Source organism: Macaca nemestrina, chromosome 14, assembly GCF_043159975.1.
Source record: "Macaca nemestrina isolate mMacNem1 chromosome 14, mMacNem.hap1, whole genome shotgun sequence".
Lineage (NCBI taxonomy): Eukaryota > Metazoa > Chordata > Mammalia > Primates > Cercopithecidae > Macaca > Macaca nemestrina.
Genome location: NC_092138.1, coordinates 61,128,307 through 61,145,852, shown reverse-complemented (window position 1 = coordinate 61,145,852; position 17,546 = coordinate 61,128,307). Strand labels below are relative to the sequence as shown.

Here is a 17,546-nt window from a genome sequence, read left to right as displayed (position 1 = left end):
AGAAGCTAGACAAGTTAATGAGTCCACCCTCTTCAAATAAAATCATTCTTTCTTTTATTGGCTCAAAAGGGTGGGTCAAAACTATTTTGGCCTATCAAAACTTCCAGTAGGTAGAGCTCAACATGACCTGGGCATTTTTGAAACTTGTTTTAAAAACTTGATAGAGAATATTTATTTTTTCATGTTAGCTGTGCTTTCTTTGATAAAAGTGTCTTAGGATCATAACAGAGATTATTCTTCACTTTTTCCCTTTCCATGCAAAGGACTCATTGGTTGATAAAAAGTACAAAGGAACTAAACTACATGAAGCCTATAACTTGGCAAAAAAACTTTTCTATGACCTTCAGAGAGAAATGTGGCTATATTGAGGCCGATTTCCGTATTAAGGCATATTTGCCTGGAGTGAACTCTCTTAGGATTTCATTCGCAGCTGCTAGAAAGAAAATGACTTAAGAGAAGCCATATGTGCTTGTTTTATAATTGTTGCAGACACTGTTTGACAAAATTCAGGGTTTTTTTAACCTGAAATATTGTTTATATAACTAGCTTATATGAGTACCAGTTCTTAGAGTCTTTTTATGATATAATCAGGACATAAAGTGTCCTGATTTTTTTCTTTATCTTTTGTAAATGTCATTTTATGTTCATTGGCTGTCTTATGTAGTTTCTATATAATGTTTAGTATATATTACTTTTGGACCTGGAGCAAAGTTATCTGTTTGTTTCCTTATTAGTTGCTTTGTAAAGTTTGGCAGGAACATACAGCTCTATATTACTAATATGCCATCTAGAAAATAATGACCATCTACTGGGGAAGTTAAACATTAGGTAATTCTAAAGATTTATTTTTGGTCAAATATGGTATTTAATAAAATAATAAGAACTTCATAATAATAAAATATTGGTAAATACATCTGAAAATGAAAACTTCAGATCTAAAGCAATAGGCCTGTTCATATTTTAGAAGAGGAGAGTACTTACAAAGTAGAACAATCAGAATGATGAGAGAGCTGAAAAGCATCATATCTCACTAACAAAACAGTGTCTTTAACCTAGGAAACAGGAGACTACAAGAAGACTTCCTCCTTTTCTCAGTATTTGAAGAAACATCATATTGCAGAGTATTTCAACTTCATGCTATACAGTTGCAAAGTGGGAGTCACGGGAACACAGATTTCTTTCAGCCCCCTTTCTGACTCACTCTTTGGAGAGCAAGTGTGCTGTGTTGGGAGATGGTAAGATTCCCATTACTAGAAATGCAGAGAGAAGAGATTTAGTGGAGATGGTACAGATACAAATACATTTTTGGGGGGATCGACAAATAAACTTTAGATTACTCTCACATTCTGGAATTCAGTGGAATATGCATTAGCAGGGTCAGAGCACTGTATGGAAAAAGACCTGAGATATAGAATTAATTCTTTTGGAGAGTTTTGCGGGACTTTGGTCATATCATTTAGCACTGTTTTATTATCTGCAATATCAACTTTAGATCCAGCCAAGCACTCACGGGCAACTGCATTTATGAGCACTTCTCTTGATAAGTTTCTGTTTGCCCTTAGTTGCCTGGGACTACTCAGAACCAGCAGTGCCCAGTAGGGTTCCCCAAACCAATGTCAGGGGCTGTGTGGGCCCCACTCTTTGATTTGCTTCTGAATTCTCTCTGAACTCTACCTCCATGGACAAGGTGGAACAGATGCTCCAGTGAGCTCCAGGACCAACACATATGTCGTTTTCTAAGGGTCCTGTATTTGAGCTCAGGCCTGGCAAGTTGATGGCCACAGTGGACAGCTTGGTATTTCTTTGGACAAACTGAATGAGATTTGGCTTTCTGAATTTTACTGCCATACTGGTTCTCACTCATGCTAGACACAGGATGAGTTTAGGCCCTGGATTGCTTGTGGTCCACTGTGAAACCTTGGGCTAAAGCCATGTATGTGGCTTCATGTGTAAGTTCCCACTCATCCATATTTCAACCTCAGTTTAGCCTCCAGGATATAGCAACCAAGAGCAGCAGTGCTGGAAAAAGGCATTCTTTACCCTGTGCACCTTCTGTTACTGGCACTCAAGCTGGCCACCTCACCATGTACGCAGTCTCTGTGCCACATTCTCTGTGTAGTGGTAGAGCCTATGTCTTCCAAGGACTTTCAAGATTTGCTCCTCAAATGCAATAGGACTGTCCAGTTGACATTCTTTCTTTCATCCAATAGATGCAGTGACATGGTGCTTTCCCATGTCAGTCTTAAATCGTGCTGGATAAAGAACAGACTTTCTTGGTGTGAATGAAACTGCTTAGTACTCTGATCACGGATCCCTTGCCTGTTCTTTCCATTGTTGATTGTGTGTGGGAAGCAGAGGTATGGTTAACATTGAAATACGTTATCTTCTAAGAAAGCAGTAGTCAAGACCTAGAGTTCAAGAGAATATATTATTTGAAAATGTTTTCTTTTATGTTACATAAAATTATAAGTGGTAGATTTAACATTATTAGAAAATGAATTTTCACTTACATTTTACTATTTTATCTGGATAAAACTTGAATTTGTAGTCATTGTCAACAATGCTCAATAATAATTTCTGAGAGAGTCAATAGAAGTCAGTATTTATGGGTAACACACTAGATACTGTAGCATTGTAAAACATGGAATCAACTTAAATTCCCACCAGTGACAGAATGGATAAAGAAAATGCGATGCGTATACACCATGGAATACTATCCAGTCGTAAAAAAGAACAAGATCATGTCTTTTGTAGGAACATGGATGAAGCTGGAAGCCATTATCCTTAGCAAATGAATGCAAGAACAAGAAACCAAGTACTGCAGGGTCTCACTTATAAGCGGGAGCTAAAATGATAAGAACTTATGAACACAAAGAAAGAAACAACAGACATAGGGGTCTACCTGAGGGGAGGATGGGAGGAGGGAGAGAAGCAGAAAAGACAACTATTGGGTACTGGGCTTAATGCTTGGGTGATGAAATAATCTGTACAACAGACCTTCATGATACAAGTTTACCTATGTAGCAAACCTTCACATGTGCCCCCAAACCTAAAATAAAACTTAAAAAAATATATAAATAAAATTTAAAAAGAAATTATGTAATTAGCATTAAATAAATGGTATTGAGAACTATAAGGACAACAAGTTTTATATTTTTTAATACTAGCAGGTACTATAAAGCCATGACATTATGGATAATAACAGTGTTGTTATGTTTTTCTCAAGAAGGGAGATGTGAAATTAATCAGAGATAGCATATTTCACAATATAGAGTGTAAGAGAGAATTTATAAACTGGAAGAGGAAGAGATGGTACTTGGGCACTATGAAGAATCTTCATGTCCACTGAATGAACAATAAATAAACATGTAAATACCTCTTCTTTACCCATTATTCTACTTCATCATCAATAAAATACTACATTTAATAGGCATCCATGAGTTTCCTACTACATTTTTAATCGAATTGTTTATAGAAATGAGAGCCTCACAGAAATTATTTTCTCAGGGCACCACATATCCTAAGAATGGCACTGATCATTTATTTCAAAAATTGGCCTTGATTCTGTAAAATGTTCCTTTACTGTAAAAGGCTATACTTCTATATGTGCATTTTATTGTCTATTTCATAAATATGTTTGGAATCATTTTCAGTAAACTTAGTAAGAATAAGCAAACTTAAATAGGGTAAACTCGATGCACAAATAAGGTAAAATATTGTGTGACAGGCAAGACAAAACAGTTAGATTAGGTTTGAATACTGGTGAGAATAGTAATTGGATCTTGGCCTAGTCTGTTAACTTTACTAGTTCACTGGCAAACAAGCTATGCAAAGGATTCTTATACAAATGCAAAAATAAGTGATGGCAGAGGTGGATGTGGCTTCAAGATTTTTAGTTCCCCATGAAGACATGGTTAAAGTTTAGGTATTCACCAGAAGTACAGAATCTTCCATGTTAGATTCTGGGAGAGCTAGTTATTATACTACTTTACATGAGAGTCTGAAAAGGGCCTTCCTCACTACCATAACCACAGACACACAGTTAGCCAATTGGCTTCTTGCTGCACAATTCAACACTCTCAAGAGTTTCTCAATCGGGCCTACCCATGGCCTAGATAGTGGCGTTTTCATTTACACAAGTCCCTTTCATTGTAATATGGGTCCAATAGGAGTCTCTTAAATTGAAAGTGCCCTAAGAACAATTAAAATATGAAGGAATATGTCAAGGATTAAAATTGCCCAGCTTTTTATGCATTCCTCACCAATAAGACAAGTTAACTCTACACTTTCAACCAAAGACTAATGGCTTTAATCACTATTTAATATAAGTATTTCTGATGCCAAGATGTTATTTCCCCTGAAGCATGAAGCATAATGTTACCAGGGGCAGATGAGAGAAGTTGTAGCAGCCATGAGTGTTGGCATTGAATCTGAAGTAGGAGTTGGAGACTTGGGAGGAGTTGTAGGAGAAAAGGTGATACAGTAGCTCCAATGATGTCTCCAAACTAACGTGTCAGGTTTCATACTGAAATATGAGGAACCAGAGATTTAGAGATTACATAGAATAGAGTAGATATGTATGTGTTTGGGTGTCAGACAATTTGACTTTAAACCTCATTTACTATTTACTGGCTGTGTCATATAGAACAGAGCTGCCATCTATGGTTGTGTAGGTTGTGTGATGTCCAAATTTTCTCAGCCAGTAAGGATTCAGTCAGTGATCTTGCCAAGGGTTGCTCAGGGCTGCTTCTGCTTAGAAGTAGGGAAGCCTTTTTCTCATTCCCAAAAAGGTACTATGCATCCTGAGGGTGCTAGTTAACCTCTCTGAGTCTGAATTTCCTCATGATAATTTTTACCTTGTAGGGTTGTTGTGAAGAGTACAGATAATGTGTATGAAAAGCCTCCAATAATATAGACACCTAATTAGAGCCTGTTAGACTAATAGGAATCTTGCTTTGTGCTTATCTCTGTGTGTGGGCACATGGGGTATTATAGCACAATATTGTCTTCTAGAATATTACGAATTATGTGTTGAAAGCAAAATTTTCACATTAGCCATGTTGAGGGGGAGAAGTCAGGGTTGCCAAGGGAATCAAGTAAAGTGTCATGACAGAATCTGAGGCATTTTATTCTGTGCAAAATTATACTTCCTTTTAAATAAATGCTTTAAAAAATATCCTCTGTTTTGGAGCATTCATATTCATTACAATTAATACTATGCAAAATAGCCCTTAAAAAGAAGCCTGAGATGAAATGTAGCAACATGTTAACAGAATAGAGGGAGCACAGAGAAGAGGACTCTAGAGTTAGAGAGACCATGGCTTAGACCTTTGCTCCGGTCCTTACCAGCCTCATGCTCTTTAACAAGTTCTTCCTGAGATCAGCTTCATCAGTAAAAGTAGATTATATAATAAAACCTATCAGATCTTTTGCTGTGAGAATTGAATGAGATCATGAAATAAATAACTGTAACCTATTAATAGTATTATTACCATATTAAGCAGAAGCACTAAAGGTGATTGACTTTATACATTTCTGAATTTTCAGTTTCTCTAGAATGAGTATAAATTGTCTTTATAACCGAGAAATATAACCTTAATTTTTAAAGCATTTCAGTGAGATACAAACTGTGATTGTATGCATGTAAGGAAATACGTTTCAGAATCGAAAGCAATGGAACTGTCTCAAGGCTACGCCTGCCAGATGAAGCACAGAGTTCTGAAGCACAGTTCTGCCTTAAGTTTATCTTTTTTGCAAATGGACACTTCCATGAAACTATGTTGAATCTGCTGAGTTTTTATCTAAATCACCAAAGAGAGGAAGGAGTGAGTGTCTAGGTTAAGGATGCCAGTTTTGTTGTTGCTGTTGTTGTTGTTGTTTTTGGTTGGGGAGGGGGCAGAAGAACAGAGCACAAAGGTAAATTTGAATTTCAGATCACTAGTAAATTTACTTTTTAGTATAAGTATGTTTTCATGTATTTTTTTTTAGTATAGATATGCCCCCATACAATGTTGAGACATACCCCAAAATAGTACTTATTGTTTATCCTAAATAGAAATTTAAATTGGCATTCTGTATTTTTTCTGGTAACCCTATTCAAAAGCTTACACTTTGCAAAACTAGCACCCTTTATCTTTCCAGAGGCAACGCAACTCTCTCAGACCTGCTGAGATAAGGTCTCCCTACGCTTCCCAAAGAGAGAACAGAATGGGCCACTAAGGCCATCAATATTCTTCTCCTTACTCAAGGAATAACCAGGTTATAAAAATAGTAAAACAAAACCAAAATATTAAGCAGAGGTTGAAGAGATGACGGTCTGACATAAAGGCTCCATGTCTGTTGCAGCAACTTGAAATACTGAGGAAGCGACGGAACCAAGAGGTTGTTTAAATTTAACATAAGCAAGGCTAGTAATCCCTTGGAACAGTCTTTCAAATAAACTTTACAAGGCAAGCATACATGCATTTCCTCTAAAGAGGTCAAGGTATGAAAGAAAGAATTCTTCACATGCACAAACCTAGGTAACAATGCTGATATTAGGAATCAGGGTGGAAAGCATAGTGCAAAAGGGTCTGTGGGCTGTCAACATTTGAAATCTCAAATGAGGTATGTGAATCTGAAGCACGTTTGAGACCAGGAGCACTAAATGCTGCCAGTAAGAGATATCTATGTGTAGCTTTCATAGTGCCACATACTATGTTTTTGAAATGTTCATGGCTCATATATTGAAGTTAAGGTAGTTTTTATATAGGTAAAGGTTTGAACAGTAATAAAAACTCTTCAGGTTAGGAATTATCTGTGAAAAGAACTGATAGCATATTATTTGAAAGCTAATTTGTTGCTTGAAAAAATGCTGCATTATGAAAAGATGGAAGGTAATCCCCATTCTACTTTCCATTACAAATGTTTTCCATTTGGGTGAAGGAGAAATTAGGTTTAGAATCCCTGTTGCTTTATTTTTTATTTTCATTGTGTAAGCATTCTTCAAACACCTTTGGAAGAATTGCTTTTGTGTAATAGTTTACAAATAATTATGTAGAAAGATTATGAAAGTCTAATATTTAAGATTTCTAACCTACTGCATTGGAAAAAAAAATGTCTTCTTTGGGAGTGATTATGAAACAGCTTTAACATATATTTATGTGCAAAATATTTTGTCTTTTACAATATTTTGGTAAGAAGGAGTTTTTAGAGCAATTAATAATGCATTAGATGACAGCTTATCATTGCTTTTTATAATCAAATGTCTCACTGCACCACTTTGTAATTTCACTCTCAGCCATCTGCCAAGTTAGGTACTTTCACCACGTATTGTTTTATATATGTGTCCTACTTTGAAACTCTCAACGTTTTTTTGGCTTTGTTTTCTACTGACACAAAATTCAAATAACTGAATGTGTGAATGTTCCATATTTTTGTACAAATATAAGTATCACAGAAAATATACATACATTTATTACTTGAGAAATACTGGTCTTTAAGCTTTGTTTAGTTGAGTGCTTACTTCTTGATATAGTAATATTAGTATTTCTTAGTGGAATGCTTTTTATACCTGGAAAAAATTCTAAGATTTTCCTTGACTTTTGATTATCTCCAGCTATGGCGAAAAACAGTATGTTTTCTGCACCCACTGCTGATAGGCCATTCCTACAAATATGGCATCAGGAAGTGAACAGGATAACATTATTGTTCCTCATGTCTACATGGTAAACATGAGTGGCATAATCAATATTCTAAGAGTTGATATGTAACGGAGGTCTCCAACACCCAGGCCATGGACTGGTAGTGGTCCGTGGCTTGGTAGGAACAAGGCCACACAGCGGGAGGTGAGTGGTGGGGGAGGGAAACTTCATCTGTATTTACAGCTGCTGCCCATCATTCTTTCACATTACTGCCTGAGCTCTGCCTCTTGCCAGATCAGTAATGGCTTTAGATTCTCACAGGAGCACGAACCCTATTGTGAAGCGCACATGAAAGGGGTCTAGGTTGCATGCTCCTTATGAGAATTTAATGCCTGATGATCTGTCACTGTCTCCCATCACCCCCAGATGGGACTGTCTCATTGCAGAAAAACAAGCTCAGGGCTCCTACTGATTCTACTTTATGGTGAGTTGTATAATTATTTTATTATATACTGTAATATAGTAATAATAGAAATAAAGTGCACAATAAAAGTAATAAAAGTGAATCATTCTGAAACCATCCCCCAAACCCCTGGTCTGTGGAAAAATTGTCTTCCACAGAACCGGTCCATGGTACCAAAAAGGTTGGGGACCACTGATGTATATGACAGAGAATGCCTGCTAACATTTATTGAACACTGTGGTAGGCTATAAAATGCTCCCACCCCACCAAAAGTATGCCTGTAATGTAATCCCTGGAACCTGTAAATGTTACCTGATTTAGAAAAAAAGATATAATCAAACTAAGAATCTTGAGATGAGAAGAATATTGTCCTGTATTATCTGAGTGGACATTAAGTACCATCACAAATGACAGTATAGGAGAGAAACAGAAAGGAGGAGACATACACAGAAGTGAAGAAAGCTTTGTAAATGTGGAGAGATTGGAGTGATGTGGACTCAAGCCAAAGAATGCCGGCAGCCACCAGGAGCAAGAAGAGGCAAGAAACTGAGTCTTTCCTAGAGTATCTGAAGGTAACATGGTCCTGCCAACACCCTGATTCCAGGCCAGTGAAATTCATGGTGAATTTCTGGCCTCCGGAATTGTGAGAAAATATTTCCGTTGTTTTAAGCCATCAAGTTTCTGGTAATATTTTAAGGCAGCCTCAAGCATCTTATGTAGAAAATGGCTATGTTCTAGGTATAAATATATGGTAGGTGTTTTTATTATGTTGTTGTATTTATTCTTCAGGATTACTTGTATTATGAGGAAGATTATTTTTAGTCTTAATTTTATAGAAGAGGAAAATGAGACTGATATAACATGCCTAAGGCCCCACAACTGGAGAGCAGCAGGGTCAAGATACAAAAGCTTATCTTTCTGGTCCCAAAGCTCATGGTACATTTAACTACTCATATGCTCACTAATATACCATTACTTTAAACACTACCTGGAACACTGATGGCCTCATCTTTAAGAGATTTACTGTCAAGATTCCTAAGTAGTAATGGAAAGAACAGAGAACCATTTCCTTACATAATAAAGCTTTCATCATTACTTGCTATGAAGAAAATATTCAACAAAAATCTCTTGTATCTGTGTATTCTTTTATTTCCCACTATATTATATTTTCACACAAACTTGGCCAGTTAAATATTGAGCAACCCATTAGGAAGGCTTTAAAACTGGTTGTTATTAAACATATAGCACACACACACAGAAACACAAACGTCCTGGTGTACATATAGGTTTCCCAAAGCCTTGACAGGTAGAGTTTGTCTTCATGAAAATATCAGTTTTGCTCACTAGATCAAATTTGGAAAAACCTGTTTGTTAACAAGGAAAATAATCAGTTTTCATTTTACGTTACCTAAGAAAAGAATAAAAATCAGAATGAAAATGTTAAGCAACATGTACACATTAAATGTATTCATTATAAAATGACCACATGTATGCATTTCTGTTTCAAATGGTTTCCTATTTTAAAGTGATAGAAACTATAGTAATGTGCTTCTTTTTCTCCATCACCTTTCATTTTGCTTGTAATATGCTGAGAAAGCACGTTCAAATCTAGATCTAATTTTGTTATTAATGTCTTATCAAATTAGGTGCAGAGTTTACCAGAATTTCATAAATTACAAATCAGTCCCACGAGCTTCACTGTCCCAGCTCATTAATATACCTTCCTGCCTTCAGTTTTACTCCAGTTCTCAGGCCAGTATGACTTTCAGTGAGAAGTTCTCTGTTTTGTGATTTAGAAGGTACTCTTTAGTACATCTATATAGAATTAATAGGTAGGGTGCCTTTCGTCCCGGTAAATCTGAGCAATGACTACAACAGTTCTTCACTGTAGACTAGAAAATATTCATTAAAATTAAATGAACCCATTTAAAAGAAGATAAAGAAATGATTGTTATATTAAGTGGGGAAACTGAGAAAACTAGATTGCTACATGCAAAAGAATGAAACTGGACCCTTATCTTACACATCATGCACAAAAATCAATGCAAAATGTATAAAAGACCTAAATGTAAGACCATGAAATGTAAGACCTAAATGAAAGATGATGAAATTTCTAGAAAACCACGGAGAGGAAAAGCTTCTTGACATTGGTCTTGCAATGATTCCTTGAATATCACACTAAAAGCTCAGACTATAAAAGCAAAAATAAGTAAATGGGACTACACCAAACTGAAAAGTTTATGGATAGTAATATGGTTTGGATTTGTGTCCTGCCCAAATCTCATGTTGAATTGTAATCCCCAGTGTTGGAGGAGGGACCTGGTGGAAGGTGATAGGATCATGGGAGTGGACTTCTCCTTTGCTGTTCTTGTGATAGTGAGTGAGTTCTCATGGGATTTGCTTGTTTAAAGGTGTTTAGCACTTCCAGCTTTTCTCTTTTCCTCCTACTTTGACCATGTAAGATGTGCCTGTTTCCCCATCACCTTCTGCCATGATTGTAAGTTTTCTGCGGTCTCCTGAGCCCTGCTTTCTGTACAGCCTATGGAACTGTGAGTCAATTCAACCTCTTTTCTTTATAAATTACCCAGTCATAGGTAGTTCTTTACAGCAATGTGAGAATGGACTAATGGAAACAATCAACAAAACAAAAAGGACAGTGTACAGGTTGGAAAATAAATATTTGCAAATTACATATCTGGTGGTGTCATGGGCGAAAATTGATTGACCATATATGTTTGAATTTATTCTGGGCTTTCTATTCTGTTCTATTGTCTATGTTTCTGTTTTTATGCCCGTACCTTACTGTTTGGTTACCGTAGCTTTCTAATATAATTTTAAATCAAGAAATGTGATGACTCCAGCTTGGTTTTTCTTTCTCTGTACTGCTTTGGCTGTTTGTGTGTGTGTGTGTCTGTGTGTGTCTGTGTGTGTGTGTTTTCATACAAATTTTAGAATTCTTTTTATATTTTGATGAAGAATGCTATTGGAATTTTAATAGGAATTTCACTAAATCTGTATATTGCTTTGAGCATTATGAATATTTTAACAGTATTAATCCTTCCTATCCATGTACTTGGGATATCTTTTCATTTATTTGTGTCTTTAATTCCTTTTATTATTAATGTTTTATAGTTTTCAGTGTGTGAATCTTTCTGCTCATTGGTTAAATTTATTTGTAGGTATTTATTTTTTGATGCTGTTATAAATGAAGTTGTTTTCTTGATATCTTTTTCAACTAGGTTGTTTGCGTGTAAATATGTGAAAATGCAACTGATATTTGTATGTTGATTTTGTATCCTGCAACTTTACTGAATTCATTTATTATTTCTTACAGATTTTCTGGTATGTGAAATATTTGGGGTTTCCTACATATGGGATCATGTCATCTGCAAATAAAGATAATCTCAATTATTTCTTTCTTATTTGGATGCTTTTATTTTTTTTTCTGGAATGATTTCCTCCTGCCAGTGCTATGTTGTATACAAGTGGTGGGAGCAGATGTATCTGCTTTATACCAGATCTTAGTGGAAACGCTTTCAGTTGTTCCCCATGGTTTGTGATGTGGGTTTTTCATAAATGTCCTTTATTATGTTGAAGAAGTTTCCTTCTATTCTTAGCTGTTAGAGTTTTTATTAAGAAAGAGTGCTGAATTTTGTCAAATACTTTTTTGTGTGTCAGCTAAAATGATTATGTCATTTGAGGTACAATTTTTATGCAGTCAAATGCACAAATCTTAAGTGAACAGCACAAATATTGACATCAAGATATGGAATATTTTTATCACCTAATAAGGGTGCCCATGGACATTTTCTACCAATTCACCCCCTGCTCTAGGCAATCACCATTCTGGTTTCTATTCACATTGGTTAGTGTTGCATGGACCCGAACTTCATATAAATGGAACCGTACGTCATACATTGTAAATACTTTATACATGTGTAATATATCATGTATCTTTTATGCCTAAATTATTTTGTTCAACATAATGTTTTGAAATTTATCCATGTGTTTATATTTATCAGTTCATTTTTTTGTTAATGGGTGGATAGTTTTCTATTCCATGAATACACCTTAATATATCTAATAATTTTGCTATTGGTGGACATGTGGGCAATTTCTAGTTTGAAGCTATTATTATTATAATTGGTTTAAACTTTCTTGTTTAGAAAATGAGTCTCTTGAGAAACCTATAAATGAAATTTTTGTGTCACAGAGTAGGTGTTTAACTTGATTATGAACTGCAATGTTAATATTTTAAGAATTGTTGCTAAAGTATTTTATGGCTACTACTGGACAGGCAATAAGAGTTCAAACTCTTGTAATAACCCAGAATCAACTATTTGACTTTTATTTCTACAGTCTTAAGTCTGGATTTTTTTTTCATTAATTTATTTGATTTAATACAGAAAGAAAAGCGGGATTGTTGTATGGATGACCACAGAAGTTTGGGTTGCCTCATGACAGGTGAATCACCAGGAGGAACACTTTTCCTGCTGAGAGGGATTGCACCCAAGCTCACTTTCAGAAGGTAGAGACTCCCTTTCTTTCTCTAACGTGTGTTCTTAACTTGGTTGATATCATTCTCGAGGGAGTAAAATGTGGTTCTTACAATGAGGGTATTTAAAAAAATCTTATTCTTTTTAAGTATAAAGCACAGATATGAATGCAGTATGTTAACAAATGCAGTCTATTTGGGGGTATTACAGTTTCATCAGTTGTGTTATTAGGAAGAAAATGTCAATAAATTTCCTAAAGGGACAACAATGAAAATAAAATGATTGAGGGGTAATGTTTGAATAGCTCAAATACAATTTCTCAGGCAACTATGTGCACTGTTATTTATATTTAGACTCTCTGTGCCTAGGTCCCTTCCTTTTATACCTCACTTTCAAGGATATTCACAAATTTGTACTATAAGAAGCTCTGTAACAGCAGACAGGGCCCTTCCCTGGAGCAGTACTACATGATATTTCCTCCAGCTTCACCTGGTTTTCATCTGGTCTCTCTGTGGCTTGATAAGATGAAAGAACAGTAAACTATGTGTCTACCCTTGATAACCTGGGGTTTATGAGCTTCCTCACTATAGGGTACCCTTAACCCACGCCATGAGACATAGGGTTATTTGCGTGTACCCACCATGTCAGAAATGTTGAAGCCCTTACTCTATTCTATCTTGTACTTCATGAAAAAGGAAAAACAACCCATGTTGATTGAATTTTTGCATTTTTAAAAGACCTTTTTTGCCAAAAATCTGCTTTGAAATTCATATATTATTCTCATCAATTTCCTTTCCTAAAACTAGTAGTCTTACCCCTGATCCCAAGCCTGTGCTTCTTGTCAATTTTTTTTTTTTTTGACCATACCTAGAGAACATGTATTTGGCTGTCTGGGTTTTCCCTGCTTTGTTTTACTCACTCAGAATGTGAGACTCTGATACTTCATTTCATTCCCCATTTTCAAATATTTACCTTAATAAACAGCAGAGATTTCTAGATCTCTTACACAGGCCAAACCAACCCAAATTAGCTTTCCTTTACACTGAATATGTAAGTCTTGCACCATGTCCCATTTTTTCCAGTTTACTCTGTTTGGATGCACATACATGGCAATGTTTAATAGTCAAATCCTCAAATCTGACAGTGTAATTCTATTAAAAATGGAGGAAGCTGATTTAATACCTTTTTATCCTGTGTTCTGTGTCAGATAACAAAAACTTTGCTATAGTACTTTCCTATGGACTTTTCATAAAAGAATGATAGGTATCATTTGTCTGTTTCCCTAGGGACTCTAATTTCCGTTACTGTCATGGAATAGATAAGAGGCGAAGGGGAGGTACACGTGGATTGTCTGAGACTGGTTGGGTTCTAGGTTTTGAGAAAAGGAGAGAGGTGACCCTTAGGAATATGTGGGTTCCCTAACTCTTATAAATTGGCTGCTTTGAGGTTTGAGATACAGATGTATTTCTCTCTTCCACACTAAACCAGGAATGGTGGGAGCAATTAAGGGAGCGCTTGGGTTTCTGGGAACTGAAATGTAAGTGTAGCACGTTGGGAATTAAAGCAACGAGAAAGCTGGGATTATGGCCAGAGAATCAGTACTGTATGCCTTTGAATAACCAATGTAGCCTTGGACAAGGAATATCTTTGTGTGGTCCATGGTGTAGAAATTCGTTGTATTTCTTTAAGCTTTCCAAAGTTAGTAAGTTTGGAGTCTTGCATGACTCTAAGGAAAGGAAAGGTACTTCTGCAAAATAAGTAATGTTAAATTTCTCACTAAATATTCAGAAGAGGGGAGAGATAAGGAAGCCATTGAAACCAAATCGAACTCAACTTTGGAACACGAAGAAACAGAGTTCATGCACTCAAATGCTGAGAAACAAGTTTGTGCTTATTTAAGAATATCTCACTCTGCTAGACTTTGATTATGCTCTCTTAAATAAACCATGGATCTTTAATTTTGTTTCATCTTATCTTTTTATTTTTCTTAAGATATCATAGCACTTAATACTATCTGATATTGCAATAGGTTTCCTTACTGCTTTTATCCTTGACTAGTTTTAAGCTCCATGAAGAGGAGGCTATGTCTTTCTTCTTCATTACTTTATCCCCAGTGCTTACAATAGTGTCTGGCATAGAGTAGGTGCTCAGTAAATATTTATTGATTAAATTAATAGATTTCAGAAATTCTCATGGTAAAATGAAAGAGAAGATGATAAAGATATCAAGCTATTTATTATGGAAATGTTTACAAGATGAAGCTTTCTAAGAAAATGAAAAATGGATATTCAGAAAATAATACTGATAACATTTACTCTTTTCAATCTTTCTAGTACCTTCACTTTCTCTTTGTGGCTTTTCTTTGTTCAGCTGATGATCCCCTTAAGGTATATCTGAAATTGGTAAAGTACGTGATTTTATCAGTTCACACTGTTTGACAATCTTAGACTTCTAGTCAGTCTGAAGTGACTTTATGTTCTTCTTTGCATAGTGTTGAAATATGCCTTTTAAAAAAATCTGCATTTTATTTTCTCCCTATTTCTAGTTTTTCAAGTAGTGATAGATCATTTGTATTTGATGACTATTTACTATTATTTACCTTTATGTTCTATTTGGTATATTTACACTGATACTAGTAAGGCACTTTTAATGCAATTTGAAATGCAGAATTTATGCTAAGGAGACTGCTATCGTCCAAATATTTGTGTTCGCTCCCTCAAATGCGTATGTTGAAATCCTCACCTCCAGAGTGATAATATTAGGAGGTAGAACCTTTGGGAGCTGATTAGGTCATGAGTGGTGAGCCCTCATAAATGGGATTAGTGCCCTTATTAAAAAAAGAGACTCTGCGGGAGCTTGTTTGCCCCTTCTACCATGTGAGGATGCAGCGAGAAGGCACAATCTATGAGGAAGCAAGCCCTTGCCAGACACTGAGTCTGTAGGTATCTTGATCTTGGACCTCTCAACTGTAAGAAATAAATTTCTGGTGTTTATGAACTACCCAGTTTATAATATTGCATTATAGCAGGCCAAAAAGACTAAGACAGGAACTAAGATAGCTCTCTTTGTCTAAAGTGAGCCATCAAATAAACGTGAGGCAGGAGAAAATACTGTGAAGTTTTAAGAAGAAGAGAAAATTTAAAAATAAGAGTCAGTGGGAATTTGGCTCGAACCTACCCAGATTCAAATTCCAACTAACTCTTACAGGAATGCTTGCACCCTGAAGAAAAGAGAAAATCAGTGAGCTATATGGTTTTTCTTTACCATAAAATTTCACCTGTTAGGTATCTCTCCAATGGAACAATTTTATTAGTTATCTAATACTTAACAAGATATCTTTTGCAAAGATTACTACCTTAATCCAACCATACTAACTTGATATGTCTCACAGTTTCGCTGGTTCAGGAATTTTAAAGATACTTGACTGGGAAGTTTTGACTCAGGGTACCTCCTGAGGGTGTAGTCAAATATTGGCGTGGACTACAGACACCTGAAAATTTGATTAAAGCTGAAGGGTTCATTTTCAGGTCACGCTGCTGCAAAGCTGGCATATTAGTGCTAGATGTTACCAAGAGGCTTTAGTTGCTTTTCATGAAAGCCTCTCAATGGGGCTGCTTAAATGTCCTCACAACAGGCTGGGCTTCCCCCGTAGTAAGCAGTCCTGAAGACCAAAGCAGAAATTGCAATGTCTTTTATTAACTGGAAATCACACTTCCACAATATTTACTGGTCACAGAGATCAATCCCACTTCTATGTGGGAGGGGATTAGACAAGTTTATGAACACAAAAAAGCAATAATCTCTGGAGTTCATCTTGTGGGCTGACTTTTACCATGATCATACTTAAAACAGAATTAGGGAGAGAGAAAGCAGAGACAGATTTTTCCAGCTGTGATAGCCCACATTATTAAACTACACTAACAGTTTTCTTTCTGTTGTCTGTACTGATCATCAGGTTCTATAGCATGCAGCCCTGGAGTACCTTAGGTAATGTTCAAGTACACATTCAGATAGACGTGAAGGAAGTAGAATATACTGAAAGTACCTTCTTTTTATTTGCTGCTTCTTTTTTAAGATATATCAATCTTGCTAAAGTTGACCTATTCTCATTTAAATATTAAAAAGGAAGAAAATAAAACAAGTGACAGAATAGAATAATAATCGTACCACATTTTCCCATTTTTCTTCTTTCTCTTAAACTATCATTTTCTGTCTTCTGCAATCTCCTCAAGTCTCTAAGCATTCTCCTCTTTCCTGACTAAGCTTCTACGTTTGTTAAACTAAGAAACTAAGCCTCTCAATGTGTTACCAGACTGACTTTTATAAGATTAAACTCACTTATCTACATCTGTGGCATATTTCTCTGCTATTTTATTATTAGGAAAGAGAAATGTTTTTTAGCTACTAGCTTTCCCTCTTACTCAACAAAATGACCCCAGCAACTATTTCCTTTCTTTCCTCAATATTCAAGGTTTTTTTTCTTTTTTCAAACTGCCTCATGACAATCAGCCTATAAACATGCTGTTAATTTTACCATTGTATTTGCTTTTTTCCCATATTTGTCTTCAAATGTTTTCCATTTATCTTTTCCCTTTTAAGAAACTTCTTGAGGAGACCTAGCAAGATGGCCCAATGGGAACAGCTCCAGTGTGCAGCTCCCAGTGAGATTGATGCAGAAGGTTGGTGATTTTTGCATTTCCAACTGAGATACCTGGCTCATCTCACTGGGACTGGTTAGATAGTGGGTGCAGCCCACAGAGGTCAAGCTGAAGCAGGGTGGGGTGTTGCCTCATGCAGGAAGTGCAAAGGGTCAGGGAACTCCTTCCTCCAGCCAAGGGAAGCCTTGAGGGACTGTGCTGTGAGGAACGGTGCACCCTGGCCCAGACACTACACTTTTCCCATGGTCTTTGCAACCCACAGACCAGGAGATTCCCTCGGGTGCCCACACCACCAGGGCCCTGGGTT

General features: G+C 36.1%; 1 long non-coding RNA gene across 1 annotated transcript in view; it reads left to right on the top strand.

The window, feature by feature from the left end:
• Window positions 1–17,546, top strand: part of LOC139358313 (uncharacterized) — a 240,892-nt gene that overhangs the window by 199,950 nt on the left and 23,396 nt on the right. The window contains exon 2 of the long non-coding RNA XR_011613072.1: window positions 12,492–12,613. This is a non-coding gene — a long non-coding RNA (uncharacterized lncRNA). The remainder of the gene's footprint in view (window positions 1–12,491; window positions 12,614–17,546) is intronic.